Source organism: Rutidosis leptorrhynchoides, chromosome 9 (genome assembly GCF_046630445.1).
Source record: "Rutidosis leptorrhynchoides isolate AG116_Rl617_1_P2 chromosome 9, CSIRO_AGI_Rlap_v1, whole genome shotgun sequence".
Taxonomy (NCBI): domain Eukaryota; kingdom Viridiplantae; phylum Streptophyta; class Magnoliopsida; order Asterales; family Asteraceae; genus Rutidosis; species Rutidosis leptorrhynchoides.
In genome coordinates, this window is record NC_092341.1 from 115,877,847 (window position 1) to 115,889,191 (window position 11,345).

Below are 11,345 nucleotides of genomic sequence, written 5' to 3' on the forward strand. Positions count from 1 at the left end.
AGTGTTTATCATCTCCGTTGCGTCTACGTACTTTCCTGCAATATTGAATCACAATATTGATATGTGAGCATTCATATCTTATCTTTTATATATTAATAGTGTATTCATGTCTAGTGCTCGAGTATATATGTTTATGCATGCTTGTATGCTTTAATTTTTTTGTTAGATAGTTTATGACGAATCACGAATTTGATACATATGCTACTGATATAAAGTATATGATATGCATGTCGTTGGAAAGCTATCGAAAAATTAATAACTTTTCATTTAGAAATCGCGTGATTTCGAAGAACGAATTAAAAGATATGGTCAATTGAATTATGTTTGACGTTAATTGAAATTGTGTTTGAAACTGTAAGTTAATATTTAAACAACTTGTCTATGAGATTGATAAATTGGATTTTTAGATATTACTAATCGAGTAAATGAATTTCTATATAAGGCACGTCTCGTTTTGTTGAACAATTGTCAAAGTTGACTGTCTTATCATGTTTTAAAACTTTATAAACACTATAATCTGATTTTACTAGTATTGAAAAACTATGTGAAATAATAAAATATTTTCAATTGCCATGATAATTCAAATATAATATAGCTCCTGAAATAAATAATATTTTGGGTTTGATAAATTATAAATTTATTCAATTATCAAGACTTATACTATGTTAATATAATAAACATGTATAGATTTAAAGATCATATTGGGTCAGATTGACTTTTGAGATGACTTTTGTTAACTTTTGCATGTCGGTCTCGAGCATTAGGATTGTGATACACTATGACCCGACCTAGTTTGTTAGACATTTATTGACCAACATATATTCTCTAGGTTCAGATCTACGGTTACTTTGCATTCCGAGTTTCGGTCACATTTCGGTGAATAAATTTATGTGCTGCTAAGGTGAGTTTCATTTGCTCCATCTTTAATTGCTTTGTAATTTACATTTTTGGACTGAGAATACATGCACTTTATTTTAAACGCAATGGATACAAGTACATACTTAATTCTACACTGAGTTTGAACCGAAAATCCCTTAGCATTGGTAACTAGTAGCTGCCAATTATAAGAACCGGTGGGCGCGAATAGTTCTATATGGATCCATAGGGCTTGACATCCCCGTCTGTTCCAGGTATAGAAACCCTAGCCTGAACTATAAAACAGACGTATGCTATTTGAGTTAGTACATGTTGGTTTGCGTGTATTGTATATGTTGGTTGCATGTATGTTAAAACAGGGGTACTTATTATATATACGTTAAAGTTTAGTTACCAGGGTGCTCAATCTTGTAGAATATTTTGATAAACGTTTCTAGATGAAACTTTAATGACCCGTCCTAATCCATCTGGACGAATACATTACATTTGGTTACCTCGCGAGGTACTTGACCTCTATATGATACATTTTACAAACATTGCATTCATTTTTAAAAGACAAACTTTCATTACATCGAAAGTTGACAGACATGCATACCATTTAATAATATATCAAACTATCAATGAGTTAATAATATTCTTGATGAACTCAACGACTCGAATGCAACGTCTTTTGAAATATGTCATGAATGACTCCAAGTAATATCTCTAAAATGAGCAAATGCACAGTGGAAGATTTCTTTTATACCTGAAAATAAACATGCTTTCAAGTGTCAACCAAAAGGTTGGTGAGTTTAATAGTTTATCGTAATTAATCATTTCCATAATTTTAATAGACCACAATATTTCATTTATTTAATAATCATACACTCGCAAGTGTTTAAAATTCATTCATATGGATTGAACACCTGGTAACCGACATTAACAAAATGCATCTAGAATATCCCCAAACATATAAACATCGAAGTACTAAAGCAGTTCAAATTCTCTGCCTGGGGCGTGTCAAAGCCCATAGATTTATCTTTAGGATTCGTGTCAATTGGTGGCAATTATAATAAACACCAATTCCTAGGCTACCAAGTTCAATAAGGGCGATATCCGGTATAACAATTCAACCAAAGAATGTAGTTTCGATTACTTGTGTCTATTTCATCAAACATTTATAAAAGCGCATGTATTCTCAGTCCCAAAAATATATATTGCAAAAGCATTTAAAAGGGGAGCAAATGAAACTCACAATATTGTATTTCATAATAATTATGCATATGATGGCATTGAACAAGTGCAAGGTTGGCCTCGGATTCACGAACCTATATCATTTATATATATATTAACACATATAATTGAAATCGAATGATTTTATATCTAATTAGTGATATAATTATTAACTTAATAAGTTATGTTGTTCATTAATAACTTAATATTTATTTTATATTCTTTATATAAATAAAATTTTAATATAGTTTTATTAAGTATATTTTATATGATTATCTCTTATTGTAATTATATTAATAATATTAATAGTAATATTGATAATAATAATAATATAGTTGTAATAATAATGATACCTAATGCTAATAATGATACTAGTAGTATTGTTAGTAAAGAAAATGTTAATATTGTATAAAAATCTTGATAATAATAATAATACCCAATGTTAATAATGATTAATAATAATACTAATTATGACAATAATAATAATGATAAAATGGTAGTTTTACTAATAATTATAAAGTAAAAATGATAGTTTTAGAAAAAATAATATTGTTAATAATAGTAGTAAGTTTAATAATAGTTTTATTAGATATTTAAATGATCATATTAATAATAATAATAATAATAATAATAGTATAATATTAGTAATATTAATGATAGTAATATTATTATTGGAAATTATAAATTGATACTAATAATACTTAATACTATTAAAACAACAACAACAATAATAATAATAATAATAATAATAATAATAATAATAATAATAATAATAATAATAATAATAATAATAATAATAATAATAATAATAATAATAATAATAATAAAAATAATAATACTAATTAGATTAATGATAATAATAATGATGATATTCATAATACTTAATTAATAAAAATAATAACACTCATACTTAATAATAATAATAATAATAATAATAATAATAATAATAATAATAATAATAATAATAATAATAATAATAACATTTATAATACTTGTAATAATAATTGTAATACTAGTTATAATTAATACTAGTAATATTATTAACAATAATAATAATGACAATAATAATAGTAATAGTAATGATAATTATAAAAATAAGGATAAGGAGTATACCCTCTTGTAAAGCTTTTTATAAAAAGAATGCCCCAAACGGGACTCGAACTCGCGACCTCCCGCTCCCACACAAACACTCTTAACCACTCAACCATTTATGTTTTTCCTGATAGTTAACATACTTTTATCTATTTAACCCGTTAACTTCGGCCTCCACAGAAAATGAAAGAACTCGGCCCAACAATTTGTCTAAGCCCAATTATCAAATGCCGGCCCAATAAATCTTTAGTCCATGGATTAAATAAAAGATGCCCAAGTAGTTTGTTTGCTTTATAACTGGAACCAGAAATCACACGCATGATCATTATCTTCTTCTCCTCTTCGGTCATCGTCCCCATCTATCATTCGTCATCATCATTTCATTAACGTATCATCTATCATAATCACCATCGATCATGATTACTATTCATCTTTTTCATCACCATAATTCATCTCATTATCATTCACCGTTTATAACGGGAAGTATAACAGATTATTTTTGTTGCTAGCCAAACAGAAGTGGACGTAAACAGGCTGTTAGCAGGTGGCATTTTATGGACTGTACAGAAAGAAAAATAGCAGCTGCAACAATAGAGATTTCATGGTGGTGAAGGTGATCGACAAGGAAACCGGAAAACAGAAAATGAAGGATGGTGGTTGTTTTGGTGGTACAGTAGCAGTCCAAAAAGAATAAATGGTGATGTTTCACAGCGATAACAGCAGCACAACAAATGGCTGTTTTTGATCAAAGGAAAGAAACAGAAGGAGGTAAAGGTGATTGGAATGGTGGTGGTTTATCACAAAGAAAAAGCAATGTAAGTAGCGGTAATAGCTAGTGGGTTTGTACGGATCTTGTTCGAAAGAAATAGGAACAGAAACATAGTAGTTGCAATCATTGGTGGTGCTTCCGCAGGGTTGTTCCGGCTGTAAACATTAAGAGAGGGAGTAGGCGATAGAGAAAGAGAGAACTGGAAGGTGAAGATGGTAGTCGATTGAAATGGGTGTTGATCATAGGTGGTGATGTTAACCGATGGTGATGGCGAGGTGAACCAAGGTGATTAGTGATGTTTAATGGCGGGTTAAGTGGGTTTGGTCATGGTAGGGGTGGCGGTGATGGAGGTTGTTAGAGGTAGTTGTAGGTTGTCGATGGTTGCCGGTGGTGGGGTTCCGAGATGATGGTGGCGGCTTGTTCAAGAATGGAAGAGTGGTCAACATTTAGAAAGAAGGAAGAGAGATATATATCACTTGTAATTATATGTATATATAACACTTGTGATTGTTTTGTGGAAAAGTCAAGTAAAACAGTAACCCAATTGCAATTATGTGCAACTTGATTGTTTGCATACCACCTGATATTTAACTCTATCTATTTATGAAGTCAACACAAATATCATGTACCAAGTTGAGGGTATAATATAAAAAGAATAAACATGTTTCAATAACATAGCAGCCTCATAATTTGTCTATTCCTACCGACAATTTTATTAGGAATAGTAATTCATACTCCGTTGTCAATCAGTGGCAGATAAAAGTCTTCGGAAAAATCCCATATTTTTAAATTAACTATATTTATTTTTTTTTGGTCATTATGGTATAACATTCGATCCTTAATTTATTAAATAAAAATTACATCAACTGTCCCTCTCCATTTTGGGTAAGATATAAAAAGTGTTAAAACTTAGCAAATAGTTCCTAAATACATTTTTAATAAGCCTAAAATTTATAGATTTTATTTTTGAATCACCGTTTATTTTAAAATTACATAAGTTTGAATTTAACTTGCTTAATATCAATCGGAACATTAAAAGAGTATTACAATCATTTAATATTTATTTTTAATATATTTTTATTTATATATAGATATGTTTTAAATAATAATAATAATTATTATAATATCATATTTTTTATTTTATTTTACAAAATTAATTTTTAATAACAACAACATATAATATTTTGAATTATATTTCCAATTATATATATATATATATATACACACACACACATATCTATTTACAAATAGTGGTTCGTGAATCGTCGAGAACAGTTCAAGGGTAATTAAATATATGAAACGGTTCAAAAATTTTGAGACTCAACATTACAGACTTTGCTTATCGTGTCGATATCATAATAAGATTCAGTTTAAATTTGATCAGAAATTTCTGGGTTGTCACAGTACCTACCTGTTAAAGAAATTTCATCCCAAAATTTGATTAGGATGGTCATGGCTGACAATACGTATGTTTCCATGACGAATATGAGTCGATACATAGGGTTTTATCATTATTGAGAAATATGGATAAAACAATTCGATTACGCGAAGCGTACGAGTGAAACTATCACAAAAGAGTGAAATGAGAAATAAAGATTCATCTTGACTTTTGATGTAGTCACTGTTGAATTCCGGAATTAAAGGAATTTAAAGAAAATCTTCGAATCTATAAAAGATTTGATTCTTCGGTAATTCAGGAAATTAGGATCTCTCTAATTAAATGCGGAGATCTTCCTTGATTTCTTTATGAGATATTTCACTATAAATTAACTTCTTACGTTCCATTACTTTTACCATTCCGATACTCAATTCCCAAATTCAAAAGATTGTGAAAATGCTTAATCCAGTTCTGATCCTTGTCCTTATCCTGACTATCGCCACAATCATTCTCCTTTTCCAACTTCTACCAGAGGAATCTGTTTACTTCTACTTCGCCCTTGGGGTTGTAGTGTTTTTAATTCTCCCGTGTCTTTATGTTGCGATAAACATTGATATCAACGGTTTGTAATTTATGTGTTGTTATCGGGTTTTATATTCTCCCTTATATTTCGGAGCTCCATGCTTTTGTTTTCTCTTCTCGACGTTAAATAAAGCAAGTAATGGTCCAGAATTCGTAGGTATGGAGTTTTGAATTATCATAATGTAATAGTAGAAAGGATAGGTAGTTGCACGATTTGATTTGTCAAATTACCAGAATTCAAGAGAAAAGATAGAACAATCAAGAAAATATGTTCTTGATATGTTTATAGATTAGATAGAATATAAGAGTCGTGAAACATGGCACATGATGATGTTATGGTCTGTGAATCATCACGTTCCATTAGAAACTCAGCATGACTTACTGTAATATAATCACGTTGATCAAGTGTCATTATATTATGCTAACTCATGCTTCAATTTCCAACACTACTTCATAAACATTCATATTTTAAATTCGAATCTTTCATAATTTAGAAACTAAAACAGTTTCCTTTCTGATGTAATACTGATATCGCGAAGAGATAAATAATTTCAGATAAGAATAGTTATGAAAATATCTTCAGAAATATCGAGGATATTTATTATGAAAGATACGCTGATATCTTAGAATTTCTAATATTGAAGGATGAAGAAGAAGATTTGTCAGTAATAGTTTAGAGTCAAGAGCAAGGTATTCGTTAATGACTTCAGCAGATACTGAATTATTTTGATTCTTTGAAGGCAGGTTTAGTCTTTGTGATTTGTCTACAGTCTTCTTCATAGTTTGCTCAATCCGTTTTTCAGTTCCAAACCTTCTCTTTTTCTGAGCTTTTCCAACACATTATTCTTTATCATCAAACCTTCGACTGTTAAGGTTGTCTATAGTTTTTGGTGCTTCATTCAGCTTTTTCAAAGTTCAGTGTATTGATTCGTAGGCTGGGTGCTTATCAGAATTTCAGAATTGAAGATCATAATTCTAGGAGATAAATGTTATACATATTCATATAACTGTTGATGTAGGGACGCTGCGAGATTCGAAATACTGATTGCTGATTCTCAGTAATTAGTATAGCAATTCTCGTTATAAGATGCGGATGAGTATACGATAGGGTTTTGATGAACAAATATAATGGTTTTTCGGAGACACTTAAGCCAATGAGTGATGAAGTTGCTGGTAAGTTTACTACTAATGTGGTGGGATATAAACGGTTCCCCGGTAACAATAAAAGAGCACGCATATATATCAAGGTTATAATAAGGTTGTTTAGAACGAAAAGTCGAAGTTGACTTGCTGGAGCTATGACAAAACTGGCTATCTCGAATAGGAGTTGCAAAGTTATTTTCGGTAATAATAACGCTACAGGAATTAGCACAGCTACATGTTAAATGTTTACTCAGTTTCCGAGAGTTTTTCAGGTGCGTAACTATATGCATAAATCTTTCCTTCCGTAGATGAAGTGCAGTTGGTTCATACTTTCAATTGAGGTGTTTTCAAGAATCATGAAAGGTTTGAACACATATTGTAACCGTTAAGATACAAATGAGGTTTAAGATGAAATCAAGTGACAAACTTGAAGAATTGTTTAGTTTCATACATTATAATCTATATTTTAATTCATTTTAATTGTTCAATGTTGGTAGTCCACAGTTAGTAGTCCACAGTTAGCAGTTCAATAATTCATATATAGTTTAATGTATTATATTCGAATTAATTAATACGTGTCGTGACCCATTATATACATGTCTCAGACTCGATCACAACTCAAAGTATATATATTATTTTGGAATTAACCTCAACCCTGTATAGCTAACTCGATCATTACCGCATATAGAGTGTATATGGCTATTCCCAATAATATATATAGATGCGTCGATATGATATGTCAAAACCTTGTATACGTGTCCCGATATTTAAAGTGCGTAAAATAAATAACAGAAATTAAATGACGATAAACAAAATTGCGAGAATTAAATTGCAATAAATAAATGTAATAAGGAATTAACAGTTTGCTAAGAACAGTTAGCTAAGATTTTGTTAGCGTGGATTCTTAACAAAATTTCTCATAGTTAATTTGTTTGTTTCTAACAAATTTTATTTTTGTCCAATGTTTTCTTCATTATGCCACTTGTTGGATTCTGATAGGTCATAATCCAAATATGAAATTGAATGAAAATGTTATTCTGTGTTGAACGGATTCGTATATCTGTGGATGTAAGTAGGATAGTAAATGACTGTTGAATCAGATTCGAAGAATGTACAGTGTAACTTATTAATGTGAAATCTAAATATTCCTCGGGTATTACCTACCCGTTAAATATTTTTCACCATTAACAGTTTGCACAAAAGAATTTTTAATTACAATCTTTATGAAAATATATATATATATATATATATATATACATATATATATACATATATATATATATACATATATATATACATATATATATATATATATGTATATATACATATATATATATATATATATATATATATATATATATATATGTATACATATATATACATATATATCTACATATATATATATATATATGTATATATATATATATATATATATATATATATATATATATATATATATATATATGTGTGTATATATATATATATATATATATATATATATATATATATTTTCTTCAGATGTAATCATGGATTTAATGAGTCAATATTATATTAAACTCATTTGATTTACCGTTAGATCTAGGATACATAATCTCTAAAACATTAGTGATTACATAATCGTCATGTAGAGCGAAGATAAATGAGGTAGAACGATACGTAGAACGATGATTATACTCGAGGTATAGATTGTGATGTTGATGCATGGATTTTTGATGGTACTGGTGCTGTTATTGATGGTACTGTTGGTGCCGGTGATGTTGCTGAAGCTGGTAAATTTTGCATCATATTCTCCAAATTGATTACTCGAGCGCGAAGTTCGTTGACTTCTTCTATTATTCCGGGATGATTGTCGGTCGGAACGAGCGAGTGAATCAGATCTAGAATTTGAGATAGTATATAATTGTGACTAGATACTCTGAAAATAAGAGAGAAAATGGTATTACGAACAGATTCGCCGGTAAGTGCTTCAGGTTCTTCGTCAAGAGGTGAATTCGGTTGATGGAAAGGATCGCCTTCTTCTCGTCTCCATTGATTAAGTCGACTACGAACCCATTAGATGAATTTGGGGATGGTTAATTGGTTGATTCATTCTGATGACGCTGCCTCCAGAGCTTAGGTGAACATCCATGTCAGAATAGCTGTAGGGTTCCGAAGAACTTGAACTAGTGACGAGTCCCATTTCGTACTTTCGAATAAGGGATTTTTCAATATGAAATAATTTTTGACTATCGGATGGTATTCTAATTACATAGAATATCTATATATATAGAACAAAAGATTTCGTAGATTACGGAGGAATTTACGGCATATGTCAGGCAAATCTACAGTAACAGATACGCTAGGATATGAATTATCAGATACGCTAAGATATGAATTTTGTCTATACACTATTCATGCAATCAATGCAGTAAGATGTGTCTAGACTAGGAATGATAAGCAGGTAATTTCCTAAGGATGATAAGTAGATGATTTTTGACACGAAATGATAAGCAAAACTTTTGACATGCAGACACGGTCGAAGTCCAGACCCACTAATGCATCTAAACAACTATCAGTTAGACACACTAATGCAAGACCTGGTTCGCTAAGACCACCGCTCTGATACCAACTTTAACGACCTGTCCTAACCAATCTAGATGAATACATTACATTTGGTTACCTCGCCAGGCACTTGACCTCTATATGATACATTTTACAAACATTGCATTCGTTTTTAAAAGACAAACTTTCATTACATCGAAAGTTGACAGACATGCATACCATTTCATAATATATCAAACTATCAATCACTTAATAATATTCTTGATGAACTCAACGACTCGAATGTAACGTCTTTTGAAATATGTCATGAATGACTCCAAGTAATATCTCTAAAATGAGTAAATGCACAGCGGAAGATTTCTTTTATACCTGAAAATAAACATGCTTTCAAGTGTCAACCAAAAGGTTAGCGTGTTCATTAGTTTATTGTAATTAATCATTTCCATAATTTTACAAGACCACAATATTTCATTTATTCAATAATCATACACTCGTAAGAGTTTAAAATTCATTCATATGGATTGAACACCTGGTTACCGACATTAACAAAGTGCATCTAGAATATCCCTAAACATATAAACATCGAAGTACTAAAGCAGTTCAAATTCTATGACTGGGGCGTGTCAAAGCCCATAGATCTATCTTTAGGATTCGCGTCAATTGGTGGCAATTATAATAAACACCAATTCTTAGGCTACCAAGTTCAACAAGGGCGATATCCGGTATAACAATTCAACCACAGAACGTAGTTTCGATTACTTGTGTCTATTTTGTCAAATATTTATAAAAGCGCATGTATTCTCAGTCCCAAAAATATATATTGCAAAATCATTTAAAAAGGGAGCAAATGAAACTCACAATATTGTATTTCGTAATAATTATGCATATGAAGGCATTGAACAAGTGCAAGGTTGGCCTCGGATTCACGAACCTATATCATTTATATATATATATATATATATATATATATATATATATATATATATATATATATATATATATATATATATATATATATATATATATATATATATATATATATATATATATAAATATATATATTAACACATATAATTGAAATCGAACGATTTTATATCTAATTAGTGATATAATTATTATCTTAATAAGTTACGTGTTTCATTAATAACTTAATATTTATTTTATATTCTGTATATAAAGAAAATTTTAATATAGTTTTATTAAGTATATTTTTATATGATTATCTCTTATTGTAGTTATATTAATAATATTAATAGTAATATTGATAGTAATAATAATGTAGTTGTAATAATAATGATACCTAATGCTAATAATGACACTAGTAGTATTGTTAGTAAAGAAAATGTGAATATTGTATAAAAATCTTGACAATAATAATAAAACCTAATGATAATAATGATTAATAATAATACTAATTATGACAATAATAATAATGATAAAATGGTAGTTTTACTAATAATTATAAAGTAAAAATGATAGTTTAAACAAAAATAATATTGTTAATAATAGTAGTAAGTTTAATAATAATAATAATAGTTTTTTTAGATATTTAAATGATCATATTAATAATAATACTAATAGTATAATATTAGTAATATTAATGATAGTAATATTATTATTAGAAATTATAAATTGATACTAATAATACTTAATACTATTAATAACAATAATAATAATAATAATAATAATAATAATAATAATAATAATAATAATAATAATAATAATAATAATAATAATAATAATAATAATAAT